Source organism: Monodelphis domestica, chromosome 1 (genome assembly GCF_027887165.1).
Source record: "Monodelphis domestica isolate mMonDom1 chromosome 1, mMonDom1.pri, whole genome shotgun sequence".
NCBI classification, from domain to species: Eukaryota; Metazoa; Chordata; class Mammalia; order Didelphimorphia; family Didelphidae; genus Monodelphis; species Monodelphis domestica.
This window is the reverse complement of record NC_077227.1, coordinates 423,653,816-423,670,679: the sequence shown is the minus strand read 5'-3', so window position 1 is coordinate 423,670,679 and position 16,864 is coordinate 423,653,816.

Sequence of the window (16,864 nt, the reverse complement as noted above, 5' to 3'; positions counted from 1 at the left end):
GTCTAGTTTTAGTTGTGTGGCGAGTGTTTTGTAGTTGTGTTCATATAGTTCCTGTGTTTGTCTTGGGAGGTAGATTCCTAGGTATTTTATTTTGTCTAAGGTGATTTTGAATGGGATTTCTCTTTCTAGTTCTTGCTGCTGAGCTGTGTTGGAGATATATAGAAAAGCTGATGATTTATGTGGGTTTATTTTGTATCCTGCAACTTTGCTAAAGTTGTTGATTATTTCAATTAGCTTTTTGGTTGAATCTCTAGGATTCTTTAAGTAGACCATCATGTCATCCGCAAAGAGTGATAACTTGGTCTCCTCCTTGCCTATTTTGATGCCTTCAATTCCTTTATCTTCTCTAATTGCTACTGCTAGTGTTTCTAGTACAATGTCAAATAGTAGAGGTGATAATGGGCATCCTTGTTTCACTCCTGATCTTGTTGGGAATGCATCTAGTTTATCCCCATTGCAGATGATATTAGCTGTTGGTTTTAGATATATACTGTTTATCATTTTTAGGAATGACCCTTCTATTCCTATGCTTTCTAGTGTTTTTAACAGGAATGGGTGTTGTATTTTATCAAAGGCTTTTTCTGCATCTATTGAAATAATCATGTGATTCTTGCTAGTTTGCTTGTTGATGTGGTCAATTATGTGGATGGTTTTCCTAATGTTGAACCAGCCCTGCATCCCTGGTATGAATCCTACTTGATCATGGTGAATGATCCTTCTGATCACTTGCTGGAGTCTTTTTGCTAGTATCCTATTTAAGATTTTTGCATCTATATTCATTAGGGAGATTGGCCTATAGTTTTCTTTCTCTGTTTTTGACCTGCCTGGTTTTGGAATCAGTACCATGTTTGTGTCGTAAAAGGAGTTTGGTAGAACTCCCTCTTTGCTTATTATGTCAAATAGTTTGTATAGTATTGGGATTAACTGTTCTCTGAATGTTTGATAGAATTCACAGGTGAATCCATCAGGCCCTGGGGACTTTTTCTTAGGAAGTTCTTTGATGGCTTGTTGGATTTCAATTTCTGGTATGGGATTATTTAGGAATTCTATTTCCTCTTCTGTTAGTCTAGGCAGTTTGTATTTTTGTATATATTCATCCATTTCTCCTAAATTGGTGTATTTATTGCCATATAATTGGGCAAAGTAATTTCTAATGATTGCCTTAATTTCCTCCTCATTGGAGGTGCTGTCCCCCTTTTCATCTTTAATGCTGTGAATTTGCTTTTCTTCCTTCCTTTTTTTAACTAGATTGACCAGTACCTTGTCTATTTTGAACAACCCCCCTTTTTAATAAGTATACAATCTGTAAAAGCACAGCTTCACATTGCCTATGTTCCAAAATATATATCTTATTCTGCACCCTGAGACTCCTCTGGGAAACATGCTTCCTCATCAAAGATGCAATTGGTCATTTCTGCAAGACTGTTAATGCCATTTTTTCCTGTTTCATTTCTTTCTTGCTCCTGGAATATTAAACAGCCCCAAATTTCATTTCCCCATACCTATCAATCACAGGTCTACTTTAAGACATTTGTTTCAATTAAATATTTATTTTATCTTTCTCTTATCCACTCCCACTGAAAAAGAAGAAAAGGAACATCCTTGCAACAAATATGTGTTATAAAGCAAAACAAATTTATGCATTGATCATGTTTTTTTAAAAAAGCAACAATTCCTTTGTATCAAGTCTATCACTTCTTTGTCAAGACAGGTAGTTTGCTTATTCATCCACCTTTTGGAATTTTGGTCCTTGCATCTCCTTTACAGGTAACTTAAAGGATGACTGAAGACCTTTCCTTTCTGTCAGGAAATGAAAAGAGTCTTTTAGCTTTCAGTCTCAAACTCATAAGACATTTACCCACCAGTGCCCTTCCCCCCCTCCACTCCCAGTCTTGTAACTCCAGTGATCGATAAGTCTTTTTGATAATCACAGGAAAGTAATCCTGAAACAAACATTGACCACAATGAAGATACAGAGATGAGAATTTATATTTTAATAGTATTTAACATCATGATTTCATTTGATACAATAACACAATAAGGGAGCTTTTACAACTATTACTGTCCCCATTTTAGAGGTGAATAAATAGATCCTCAGAAAAATAAAATTATTTATCTAGTAATCACACAGCTAAGAAATTGTGAAGTTAGGCCTCTAACTCAGCTTTCCTGCCTCCAAATTCACTGCTTTCAGATTCACTTTTTTACCTTAGTCACAGACTAGCCCTAATTATAGGAGTAGATAGCCCTAAACCTGTCTAAATACTGAGCCCTGACTAGTCCTAATTAATCTTTAGACCTGTCCCGAAACTGATCTAACTGAATGAGAAGTATAGTGTAACCAGTAAATACCATCTTATTCTATCTCTCTATCCAATCTATGCTGGTGATAAATGTAAATATTTCAAGTTTCAAACAATTTGAGCTGTACATGTGTTTCACCATAGTCCCTGCCCTCAGACCTTGTTTGTACCTTTTCTAGCCACAAAAATAGGATAAGTAAAAGGATTATTTGAGCAAGTTTGTAGATGAGGAAACTGGAGATCAGAGAGGTTAAATGAATTGCTCAGGCCTACACACCTAGCAGGTTTCAGAACTGAAACTCAACTGTAGTACTTCTATGCACTGTGTCCAGTAGGCTTATATCATCTTCTGAGTTGGACAAAACTTGTCTCTAGAACTATTGAAATGCTAATGTTAATTTCTTAATGAAGGGCATTGACAATTGACAACTGGAATACATCAAGATGGAAATGACTAGCAATAAAATGAAAAGGTCATATAATAGAAAACATCAGAGCAGGAAGTATTCATTGAATATATATGTACCTGGCCTTATACTATGCCTTTGATATAAAGAAACAGAATATATTGTTCTAGTTCCTATTGACCTTGTGTAATTAGACTTTTGTACCCCATGACTTCATTTCCCAGAATCCCACTTTTTTCCTCACTTTATGTCCTTATGTTTTGCAGATAAAGTTTTTGGAGATGAAGAACAAATCTGTAACCCTGCCTCTCACTTTCTTCTCCCGCTAATGTGGTTGGAAAAGCTTCTCTTTACTCAGGATTTTACTTTTGTCTTTTTATTTTCTCTACTTCAAGATATTATTAATAAAACATAACACTTAGAGTTACTGGATATTAATTTTAATCTTACAACCTTATAGTATACTTGGAATGACAAGTAACTTTGAACCCTTATCTTACCTGCTTAAACTAGATCAAAGTACTGATCTCTTTTAGGGTAAATCTGAGAACTAATCCACAAAGTACTTGATTAACATGTTGTTTCTCACAAGTGACCTATATGTGGTCTCCAAAACTTAAAGCTAAGCAATAAAACATGCATCACTGCATGTTGGTGGATGTTTGGTATGTAGTTATGATCTAGATTCTAATTTTCCTTTTGCTTTCGTGAATATCCTGGACTCATATAATCTTATAGGTAGAAGAGATTTTTGTAGAGCTTTTAGTTCAATTCTCTATCCAAGGCAAAGATCTAACCTCCTAGGAGCATCCTAGGAGAGTGAAGAAATACCATCTACTTGAACATTATCAAGAATCAAGAATCTACTTCTTCCTGAAGTAGTTAACTCTATTGTAGAATAACTCTTGTTATCAGAAAATTTTTCTTTATACTTAGCAAAAATTTGTCTTTCTCTAACTTTGTACCTCTGGGGTGAAATAGAACAAATCTAAAATCATCAGTTCCTTATGTGACCTAGTGTCCAGACCATTCTCCATCCAGGTTAATCATTTTGGAAGCTGTCCAGTTTCTTATAACAAGGGTTTCAGAGAAATTCTATAATCCCCAGATCCAGATACTATAGTACTCAATCCTAATTAATCCCATGAGCCTGTTAAGAAATTCCAATGTGAAAAAGTAAACTTGAACACAGTGGACAATAGAATCAGAATTCTGAAGATCTTGATAAGCTGTAATGATGGGCCAGCTCTACTAAGATCATATTTCAAAAGAATAAATTTATGCATTTGAGTCAAAATGATCAATTAAAAAAATTCAGAAAAGAAAGGTATGGCTAAACAACTGTAAATGTGAAAATGACTTGGGACTTCAGTGGACCATGAACCAAGTAAAATTCAAAGAGTATAAAATGTCAGGCTATAATATGAATATGATGATATCTCACATTAAGAGATATCTAGTGTCCAGAGTCTAGAATGGGATAGTCCAATTTTCTTCTGCCCCAGTGTGTGTTGTGTTCTGACTTGGAAGTTATGTTTTAGGAGGACCATGTATAGGAGAGAAACATATACAGAAAATGTATAGAAGAGAATGGTTAGGATGGTGATGTGCTTGGAGAACATTCCACATGAGGACCAATGGAAAGATATGTGGATGTTTAGTCTGGAGTGGAGAAGACATGGAAAACACATGATAGTAATCTTTATTTGACAGGATGTCATATTAGTCAAAGTTAGACTTTTGCTCTGTGACCCCAGAGAATTAGGAGCAATAAGTAGATGTTGCAAAGAGGTAGATTCAGGTTTGATAGAAAGAAAATTTTCTATATTTTAGAGTTCTCTAGACTTTGAACAGACTTTCTTTGAAAGAGTGAATTAGGAAGGTGTAGCCAAGATGTCAAATTAAGGTGAGTCACTCAGTTGAACTCTCCCAACATTCCCTTCCAAACAACTTTAAATAATACCTCAACTAAGATCTTGGAGCAGCAGAGTCAACAAAAGGTCAGGGTGAAGCACTTTTCTGCATTAAGAATATGTAAGAAACCTTGAAAGACCTGAAAGGAGGTCTCTCTTGAGCCCCAAAATATAGCTCTGGCATTAGTGGTCTAAAGTTTAAATTTAGGTTTTTTTTTACTAAATATGAGAGTTATAAAGTAATATTGTGGCCACCAATTTTAAAATATTGTAGCTTAAGTCAAAATTACTTTTAGCAACTTTTATTTACAAAGAGGTGGAAAGAGTGAAAGTGTAAAATGTAGATAAAGAGACAGATTACTAACAAGCCTACCAACTTTTCTCCAAGGTAGTCCTACGCAGTCCCAGCAGGTCACAGTTCCAGGTCAGAGAGGGCACTAGTAGTTAGTTACAAGAGAGCATAGGCCCTACTCATAGTTACAAAGCAAAGAGAAGTGCTGTGCGTATGCTTATAGGGTACTAGTGGCACTTTCTTGGCAAAGACCAAAGGGCATACCAGGAAAGCAGTGAGCATACCTCTCCTAGGATCACATTACTTTGGAAACAAACAAACAAAAAACTTCCAACGCCCCAGAACTAACTCTAAAAAACAACAGCATGAAAAACCTGAACCCTGGGATGGTGCCTACTATACTAAGGGGATTTAGCAAGGCAGGACAGGCTGACACAATGCTGCAAAACCAAGATTCCACAGAGCAAGGACTGGGCCAATATTTTAAGCACTGGGTAGGAGAGAGACAGTTGGGGGCCTGACAGTTAGGGACTGAGGGTATCACTCTGGAAGAAGACAGAGAAGGTGTGGAGGTGTCTCTCTCTGAAAGAAAACAACAACTTTGGAGCTGCCAGGAATTGGACCATCTTCAAGGAGTGGTTGAGTGAGGGATTGCCTCACACTGGTGGACAGTGTTTGTATGTTAATATTCATTCCCCCTTGAATCCTGTGAAGGACTCTTCATCCTGAGGCTGTTTGACCCAAAGGAGGACTCTGGTGTCGTGCAAATCTTGGGCTCTGTGGACTTTACAAATCTGTCTTTATCTTTAATTTCTCATTTAATTAGATAGTTTAGAATAATTTAGAAAGTTTGGGATTTAATAATTGGGTGGGGGTTAGAAGTAAGTCATTCCCTAATTCCCTTCTTGCCCTTCTCTCTTTAGTATAACAAACCTTTTATTATATATTTATAACTAGTTTGAACCCTTCCTTTTGCCCTCCCTATTATACTACCTATCCCTTGGTGAGCAGATCCTAATTTTAACATGAGGTTTGGAGTAAGAAATAGGAGGGGGAAATGAATTAAAATTTAAAAAAATTGAAAAAAGAATTTGACCATAAAAAAGCTACTATGGTGGCAAGAAAACCAAGAAATAAACTTAGAAGAATACAACAATGTGAAAATAGCTAGAAAAAACCTCAAAGAAAAATGCTAATACAAATCCAAGGAAAATTCCTGGAAGAATTAAAGAATGAGATAAGAGTGGGAGAGGAAAACTTGAGAAAAGAAATGAAAGTGATGCAAGAAAATTATGAAAAGAGAATTAATAGTCTGGTAAAAGAAACATGAAAAACTACTGAAGAGAATGACTTCTTAAAAAAGTAGAATTGGTGAAATGGAAGAAGAACAAAGTTTTACTGAAGAAAATAATTCTTTAAAATTCAAATTGGGCAAGTGAAAGCTAATAATCACAAGGCATGAAGGAACAACAATACAAAGTCAAAAGAATGAAAAAAAAATAGAAGAAAACCCAAAGTATTTCATTAGAAAAACAACTGATGTAGAAAATATATTGAGAGACAATATAAGAATTATTAGGCTCCCTGAAAGCCATGGTCAAAAAAAGACCAAAGAAATCATATTTCAAGAAATTATCCAGAAAAGTGCCCATATATCTTAGATTCAGAGGGTAAAATAAAAATAGAAAGAATCTACTGATCATCTCTTGAAAAAAGATTCCAAGGTGAAAACTCCCAGATATGTTATAGCCAAGTTCCAGAACTCCTATGTCAAATAGAAAATACTTCAAGCATATAAAAATAAACAATTAAAATATTATGGAACCACAATCAGTATCACACAAGAATTAGCAGCGTTTGTGTTAAAGGCTTGGAATATGATATTCCAGGTGTAAAAATTAAATTATTTCTCTAATAATAAAAATTATTATATTACATGAGGTTTATTAAAAATAATTAGAAATCAAGAGGATACAAAATAAAAACCAAGTGCTCATGGCTTATTAGCCCATTTAAAATCCCTGCACTTAGCTTACCACTATAATTGCTACATCTTTGCAAAGGAAGAGAGAGCATGGGAGGCGTTATTGCCGGTTAAATACCAATTGTGATCTTGCCAACATGGAGACTCATGTGAGATTATGTGAAATACCAAGGACTTCTGGGGAATGAAGTCTAGGGTTCAAAATCTCAATTTATACATACTCCCCCTGTGATCCTATTGGGAAACCAGTTTCCCCCAAAAGGATCAAGGAAACATAATCAAATTAAAGAATGCAATAATTTGTGGATAAAAGGAAAAGAGAACAAAACCAATGATTTCTAGGAACATTGGCAAAAAGCCAGTTAAAGGGTAGTCCCCTTTGGCATAAGAGTATACATACAAAGCAAATGCATTTAAACCCCACACAGTTCAAATCACCACATCCCAAAGTTCACTCTGGATCTTCTGGTGCAGCTTGTAGTCTGTGGAGGCATCTTCATGGTGTCTTCTCCAAACAGTTCACTTTCTGGGTTTGGAGAGGTATCATGTTTCTTTAACCTAAAATTATTCTCAAAAGGAATTTAAATGTTGCAATTTAAAATAATAATAATTATACATTCCTCCATGAAGACAATGATTGAAAAAAACACAGGGATCATTTAGGGATGCATGGCTGAGTTATGAGGCATATGAATCGATTGGCAAGAGAAATAAAAAAAAACATAAAAAATCCAAATTAAAAAAAGATAATTTCTGGATGAAATACAAAGTATCAAAGTCTTATGTGTAAAAATTATAAGTAAAGGAAAAATAAATCTGTAACAGGTCCTTGAATCAAGGCCCAATTAAAATGTAAAACCTCCTGGCCCACGAGAAGTTTTAAGGAAGGAAAATAGAAATAGGATAGAAGTTTGGGATCCCGCAAAGGGCGTGAACGAGCTGGTTTTAGAGATGTAAATAAACGAGTCAGTAATCAATTATTGATAATCGGGAGCCACAGCCTGCTCTGACCACTGGACGATACTATTCAGGCTATTCCATCCAATGATCTCAATTTAACACTGCACTGGTCAGAGGATAATGCTAGCTCAGTAGGAAAGGAGATTAGAAACTAAAGGAGTTAGATAATGCTAGGTATTAGCATTGGAAGAGAGAGAGAGACAGGAAGGCCTGACCGAAGGGCCAGGCTTCAGGGAGAAAGATAGAGAGGAGAGAGAAAGGGGAGAAGTTGCTCCTTTGCAAACCTGTTGACATCCTCCAAGTGGCCCAGCTGGCTGTGTCCCGTTTCTTTTATTCTCTTTGATATACAAATGAGCTCAATACATATTGATCAGTTACATGATGCCTCAATACATATGGATGAGTTACATAGTGTATTGCCATTGGATAATTGCAAATTATGACAAGGTGAAGGTGGGGTTATTATCCTCAGGTGAGTGAGACAGGAGGAAGCAAGGTTTCGCGCCCTAACCTCAGCCACGCTGGGAATAGAGCCCATTGCCATGTGCAGGATGGCCATGTGCTCACTCACAATCCTTGTCTCTCCATAATACCTATGGGCTGGACTGCTACATTTTCCAATTGTTTAGATGCAGTTTTAATTGTGTGGAGAGTGTTTTGTAGTTGTGTTTGTATAGATCCTGTTTGTCTCAGCAGATAGATTCCTAAAAATTTTATTTTGTCTAGGGTGCTTTTAAATGGAATTTCTCTTCCTCATTCTTGCTGCTGAAATGGGTTGGAAATATATAGAAATGCTGATGACTTATGCGGGTATATTTGGTATCCTGCAACTTTGCTACAATTGTTGATTGTTTTGACTAGCTTTTTGGTTGATTCTCTAGGATTCTTTACGTAAACCATCATATCATCTGCAAAGAGTGGTAGCTTGGTCTCCTTATTGCCAATTCTAATACCTTCAATTTCTTTTTCTTCTCTAATTGTTACTGCTAGTGTTTCTAGTACAATGTTAAATAATAGAGGTGATAATGGGCATCTTTGTTTCACTCCTGATCTTATTGGGAAGGCTTCTAGTTTATTCCCATTGCAGATAATGTTTGCTGATGGTTTTAGATATATATTGTTTATTATTTTTAGGAAAGACCCTTCTATTCCTATACTTTCTAGTATTTTCAATAGGAATGGGTGTTGTATTTTATCAAAGGCTTTTTCTGCATCTATTGAGACAATCATGTGATTTTTGTCAGTTTGCTTGTTAATATGTTCAATTATGTGGATGGTTTTCCTAATATTGAACCACCCTTGCATTCCTGGTATGAATCCTACCTGGTCATAGTGAATAACCCTCGTGATCACTTGCTGGAGTCTTTTGCTAGTATCCTATTTAAGATTTTTGCATCTATATTCGTTAAGGAGATTGGTCTATAGTTTTCTTTCTCTGTTTTTGACTTGCATTGTTTTGGGATCAGTACCATATTTGAGTCATAAAATGAATTTGGTAGAACTCCTTCTTTGCTTATTCTTTCAAATAGTTTGTATAATATTGGAATTATTTGTTCTTTGAATGTTTAATAGAATTCATTTGTAAATCCATCTGGACCTGGGGATGTTTTCTCAGGGAGTTCTTTGATGGCTTGTTCAATTTCTTTTTCTGATATGGGGCTGTTTAGGTAAATTATTTCTTCCTCTGTTAGTCTAGGCAATTTATATTTTTGTAAGTATTCATCCAAATCACCTAGATTGCCATATTTTTTGCCATATAATTGGACATAGTAGTTTTTAATGATTGTATTAATTTCCTCTTCATTTGAGGTGAGATCTCCCTTTTCATCTTGGATACTGTCAATTTGGTTTTTTTCTTTCCTTTTTTAAATTAGACTGACTAGTACTTTGTCTATTTTATTTGTTTTTTCAAAGTACCAGCTTCTAGTCTTATTTATTAAATCAATAGTTCTTTGACTTTCAATTTTATTAATTGCTCCTTTGATATTTTGGATCTCTAATTAAGTGTTCATCTGAGGATTTTTAATTTGTTCATTTTCTAGTTTTTTAATTGGCATGCCCAATTTATTGACATCTGCCCTTCTTAATTTGTTAATATATGAACTCAAGGATATAAATTTCCCAATGAGTACTGCTTTGGCTGCATCCCATAGGTTTTGAAAGGATGTCTCATCATTGTCATTTTCTTCAATGAAGTTATTAATTTGTTTCTACAATTTTTTCTTTAACTACCCGGTTTTGGAGAATTGTAGTGTTTAATTTCCAATTAATTTTTGATTTACCTCTCCATGTCCCCTTACTAATTATTATTTTCATTGCATTGTGACCTAAGAAGGTTGCATTTATTATTTCTACTCTTTTGCACTTGTTTGCAATGTTTTTATGTCCTAATACATGGTCAATTTTTGTGAATATACCATCTGCTGCTGAAAAGAAGGTATATTCCTTTTTTCCCCGATTTATTTTTCTCCACATGTCTACTAACTCTAATTTTTCCAAGATTTCATTCACTTCTCTTTCCTCTTTCTTATTTATTTATTTATTTTTTGATTTATCTAGTTTGGATAGAGGAAGGTTCAGGTCTCTCACCAGTATAGTTTTTCTATCTATTTCATCCTTGAGCTCTACTAGTTTCTCCTTTAGAAATTTAGATGCTATGCCATTTGGCGCATACATGTTGAGTACAAATATTTCCTCATTGTCTATATTGCCTTTTATCAGGATGTAATTACCTTCCCTATCTCTTTTAACTAGATTTATTTTTACTTTGGCTTTGCGAGATATCATGATTGCAACTCCTGCCTTCTTTTTATCAGTTGATGCCCAATAGATTTGGCTCAATCCTCTTACTTTCACCCTATTCGTATCTACCTTCCTCATGTGTGTTTCTTGTAGACAGCATATGGTAGGGTTTTGGATTCTAATCCTCTCTGCTATTCGCTTGCCTTTTATGGGTGAGTTAATTCCATTCACATTCAGCGTTATGATTACTAGCTGTGTATTTCTGAGCATTTTGATTTCTACTCCTTATCCTGCCTTTTCTTCTTTCACTATTTCCTTCTACACCAATGTTTGTTTGTAATCAGTCCCCCTATTCTCACCCTTATTTTACTTCCCTTTCTACCCCCTCCCTCCTTATTCCCCCCTTATTTTTCCTGTAGTCTTTCTAAAATTACCCCCCACCCTCTTCCTCCCTTGTACTGCTTCCCTCAGCATCAGTCCATTTATTACCCTTCTAGTCCCCTATAGGGTGCAAATCTATTCTCTGCACCAATGGATTGGATTGTTCTTCCCTCTTTGGGTCAATTTAAAAGCACATAGGAGTTGAGTATTTCCTATCTCCAACCTCTTTACCCTTCCAGTGTATTGATGTTCTCCCCCCTCCTGCCATTAGCTTTTTTGTGACATATGAATTTACTCCCATTTGTTTCTTTCCCCATTTCTTTTAGTATTAACCTCTCTTTTTAGCTCTAGTTGTATATATATACATATATATATATATACACACACATGTATATGTATTTATGCATGCATATATCTATATACCTATTCATGTCTTGTCCTTTCATCTATAGAGTTTGTCACTGTTCCCTCTAAGTGTAATTCTTCTAGCTGTCCAGATGATAACAACAGTTTTTAAGAGTTACCAATGACCTCTTTTCTTATAGGGATACATATCATTTTAATTTATTGTGTCTCTTAAAATTTTGTTTTGTTTTGTTTTTCTTTTTCCCCTCTTTTTTAATTACCTTTTGATGATTTTCTTGAGTTCTGTGCTTGGACATAAAATTTTCTGTTCAGGTCTGGTCTTTTCTTTGCAAATTCTTGGAATTCTTCTATTTTGTTGAATGACCATACTTTCCCCTGTAAGAATATGGTCAGTTTTGCTGGGTAGTTGATTCTTGGTTGTAGACCTAGTTCCCTTGCTTTCTGGAATATCATATTTCATGCCTTTCGGTCCTTCAGTGTGGATGCAGCCAGATCTTGTGTTATCCTCACTGTGGTTCCATGGTATCTGAATGACTTCTTCTTGGCAGCTTGTAATATCTTTTCTTTGGTCTTATAGTTCTTGAATTTGGCTATAACATTCCTGGGTGTTGTCAGTTGGAGATTAAGTACAAGAGGTGATTTGTCGATTCTTTCAATCTCCACTTTTCCCTCTTGTTCTAGAATATTGAGGTAGTTTTCTTGAATAATTTCCTGTAGTATTGTGTCCAGGATTTTTCTTTTGTCGTGGTCTTCTGGTAGACCAATGATTCTTAAATCGTCTTTTCTCAAATGATTTTCTAAATCCTCTGTTTTGTGAATGAGATGCTTCATATTTTCCTCAATTTTTGCATTCTATTTATTTTGTTTTATAGTGACCTTCTGCCTTGTGAGATCGCTTAATTCTAGTTGTTGTATTCTGGTTCTTAAAAACTGAATTTCATCCCTGGCTTTTTGGTCATCCTTCTCTTTCTGGTCTGATTTTCTATGGAGGTCATCTTTCATCCTCTTTACCTCATCTTTCATCTCCTTTGCCTCATCTTTCATCTTCTTTGCCTCATCTTTCATCTCCTTTCCTTCGTCTTTCATCTCCTTTCCCTCATTTTCCAGTTGATTAATTTTGGCTTTCAAGACACTGTTTTCTGTTTCCAGATGACTTATCTTGCTCTTAAAGTTGTTTTCAGTCTCTCTTAATTGTGTTTTGAATTGCATTTTGAGTTCTTCCAAAACCTGTATCCAATTTGCTGGGATTTCTGATTTATCGTTTGCTGATCCCTCCCCCTCTGTTCCTTTCGTTGTATAGAAGCTATGTGTTGTAATTTCTTTCTTCTTTTTCTGTTGTTTGCTCATATCAACCCTTTCTTTGCTCCCAGTATTTGTCTGTGCTCTTGCTCCTCTCATTTTTTTTTTTTTTTGGTTTTGGGGACTTCTGTCAGTATCCCCTCTTGGAGCTTTGACAGAAGATCTCTCGATGCAGTCTCTGGGGGAAGGTTGTTGGGGTTTTGAGCTCCCCTGTCCTCTGGAAGTTTTTGTTTGGATTAAAGTCCAGCAGGCAATGAGGGAGGGTTGTAGAACCTGGAATTCCCTGAGTTCTGAAGACTTTTGATGGGATTAAGTTCAGCTTGGTTGGGCTGGGTGTGCTCTGAGGCCAACACCTCCTGTAAGGCTGGAGCAAATATGGAGTATCTCCACAGCTCTGGCCAGATTGTCAGCTCTATGTTCCCTCTCTAGCTCCTTCCCTGCCATCTGTGTTCAATGCTCTGAGCTTGGCATAGCCCTGCCCCCAAGGTACACCCTCCAGACCAGCACCTTTTCCTGCCCAGAAGTTCCTGCTGCCTCTGGAGTCCCAGCAATCTAGGGGGTGGGGGGAGGGATCCTGGGACCTTCCTCTGTCTTCTCCTTAAACCCCAGTGTTCTCAGATTCTGACTTTTGGGGGGGTCATACCTTTTGAATTGAGTCCAGCATGAGGGTTCCTTGGCTCTGTCTTGTTGTTAGGTTTGATTTCCAGTCCCCATAGAAGCATTCAGTTTGTGATTGGTAAGGAAGGGTATTTAGAGGTCTGAACTTCTGTTCCTCCTAGGCCACCATCTTGACTCTGCCTAAGTGTAATCCTTTAAAGAAAAAAAAGGATAGTTTTTCAAGGTTTTTCAAACATTCATGATGAAAAATCCAGAGCTAAATAGGAACTTTGCTATTCAAACAAAAGACTTGAGAGAAGCATAAAAAGATATATATGTGACGGTAAAAATAATGCATTCAATAGTTAAACTATTTATATTCCAAAGGGGAAGATGATAAATGCAACTCCTAAGAACTATATCATTATTAGGGCAGTTAAGAGGAACTTTACATAGACAGAGGGCATGGATGTGAGTTGATTATGTTGGAATGATTGTTCCATCCCCCTAAATAGAGGGGTGAAAAAGAGGGATGCACTGGGAGAAGTGGGAAAAAGGAGAGGTAGAATGGAGGACATTTTCTTATATAAAAGAGGGATGAAAGGAGGAAGAACTTTTCCAATGGAAAGAGAAATAGAGGAGTGGCAAAAGATTCTTGAGCCTCGTTCTTATAGGAATTGGTTCAAAGAGGAAAGAATACACACACACACACACACACACACACACACACACAATTGTGTATTGACATGTAACTTACCCAGTAGGGAAATAGGAGAGGAAGCAGATAGGAGAAAGGGAATGATAAAAGGGAGGGTAGATTAAGAGGAGCAGTTTTAAAAAAGAAAACTGATTTTTGAGAAGGGACAGGATATAAAGATAAAAAGAGACAGGAAGACACAGAAAATGGGAAAGAGGGAAACATATAGTAGTATTAATAACTGTGAATGTAAAAGGGATGAGCACATGTATACAGTGGAAGCAGAGAGAAAAATAGATTAGAAAATAGACTCCAACAATATATTGTGTATAAGAGAAACATTTAAAACCGAAAGATACCTAATTAAAAGATAATCAGGGAAGCTACATTATGCTAAAAGGTACCAGTGGCAAATGGTATATGCAATTGAGACAATGAAGTAATATAAAAAATTTCCTAGGAATTTCTCTGATAAAGATCTCATTTCTCAAATAAATACTCACTATATATCTGAGTCAAAAAATAAGAACTATGCTTCAACTGATAAGTAGTCAAAGACCATGAACAGTTTTCAGAAGAAGAAATCAAAGCTATCAATAGCCATATAAAAATGTTCTAAATCACTATGGTTAATAGAAATACAAATTAAAATAACTGAAGTACTACCTCATACCTCTTGAAATGACAAATATTAAAAGGGGTAAGGAAAAAAATAGTACACTAATGAAATGTTGATAGAGTAGTGTAAGGGTTAAAATTATGTGGTAAATTGTAGTGGGATAAAATTAAAGGGTTGGATAAGATATTTAAGAGTAGTCACCAGGAATTATTACTCAATTCCAAATTATTTTTATATTAATTTATTTACAAAAGATAAAAAGTGAAAGTAAGAAAATGAGATAAAGTAGACATTTACTTCTGCCCAGTCTGAACCAGACAGGGCTTAAGAGGCCCCAGCAAAGGACCCAGAGGTAAATTAAACAAGGATTTTAGCCACAAGGCCTCTTCTGAGAGGAGGGGCCTCTCTGGAGGCTAGTATCTCCTGGACAAATCAGGGAAAGGAGTCAGCCTTTTTCACTCACCCACATGGTAGTTCAAAGGGGGAAAATAGGAAGCACTCTTAGGTCCTCAGCCAGAGCTCCTCCAGAGTCAAGTTAAAGGTGCCAGCCCTCCTCACAGGAAGTTCTTGGCATTTATAAAGACCATTCCTTTTGTCACTTACTGTGCCTTCCTTCCATTTTACATGGACTAATTAATTACTGCTAAAGCTTTGCTTAGGACTGCCCAGGGGGAAGTCAGGGGGTTCTGATTCGTGTGAAAGTGGATGCACTTTCACACATGTGGGTCACAGACCTCCCCATACTTAAGGATAAGTGGAGTGTATATGCTTTTGGTGATTATATCTAAAAGTGGACAGGGAAGAGTTAATTCCATCTTCACAGAAGTGAACTGGTCCAACCCTTCTGGAGAACAATTTAGAACTCTGCCCAAAGGACTATAAAATTCTGCATATTTCTTGAACTATAAAAAAGGAAAAGAACCTATAGGTACAAAAATATTTATAATGGCTCTTTTTTGGTAGCAAATTGGAAATCAAGGGGATGTTCAACAGTTGAAGAATGAATGAAGAAAGAAGAAACACGAAGAAAGAAAAGAAAGAAGAAAGAAGAAGAAGAAAGAATGAAGAATGAACAAGCTGTGGTATATGATTGGGATGAAATATTATAGTGCTATAAAAATGACAAAGTGAGTGGTTTCAGAAAAACATGGCAAAAGTGTAAAGTGAAGTGAGAAGAGCAGGAGAATCGTTGTGAGCAGTAACAGCAAAGTTGTGATGATGAGCAAATGTGAAAGACTTGATTATTCTGATCAATACAATGATCCAAGACAATTCCAATGGACTCATGATGAAAAAATACTATCTACCTACAGAGAAAGAAGTGATGAACTCTGAATTGTGGCATATTTTTTCTTTATATTTTTCTAGATTTTCTTAAAATATGGTCAATATGGTAATACATTTTGAATGATTTCACATGTATAAATTGTATTATGTTGCTTTCTCAGTGGGTATGTGTGGTAGAATGGCGGGAGAGAATTTGGAACTCAAAATTTAAAAAGAAAAGAATATTAAAAATAAATTAAGAATAAATCAAAATGTAAAAATTGGAAAAAAACAACAGTGGGTTGCCCCTCATTGTAGGACTTGAGAGACTATATGAACACATCCCAATTTTCTTATCCTTAAGAAGGCTATAGACTAGCTAGAGTATATACAGATATTGGAGGTGGAATTTGTGCCTCATATATAAGTTTGATGAGATAACCTCTAACTTATTTTTCTAGAACAGATAGCCTGTGATTTGGAGACTCTATTAGATGTATGACATAGTTGAGAGACTACAGTATCAAAAAGACATGGATTTAAGTACTCATCTGTGTTTTTGTGACCTTGAGAATGTCACTTCTCTTTTATGGGCCTGAATTTTTTTATATATGAATGAAGTTACTGGACTAGGTGATCTCTAAGGTGTTTTCTAGGTCAAACCTCTAATTTATCTACAAATTATGGAGCCTCATGACCTCTGGTCTTCTGATATAGCTGACTAGTCAAGTCCTCAGACTATTATCATATGCACCCAAGAAGGACTCAAATTCATTAGAGAAGTAATAGATACTAGAAACAGGAAAGAAATGAAGACATGCTTCATTTGCACATTTTCCTTAAAAGTAAAAGTTCTAGGAGGAACAGATACATCTGAAGGAGGGGCTGCAGGGCCTGAGTGAACTTTCAGAGAGAGAGAAGCCTGTTGTGGCATGGTAGGAAAAAAAGCTAGGAGTATAATATTATCAATCTTCAATCCTTCTCTGGACCAGTATTTTCCTTTTATAACAGAGGGGGTCCAACTCTTAATCACCAGGC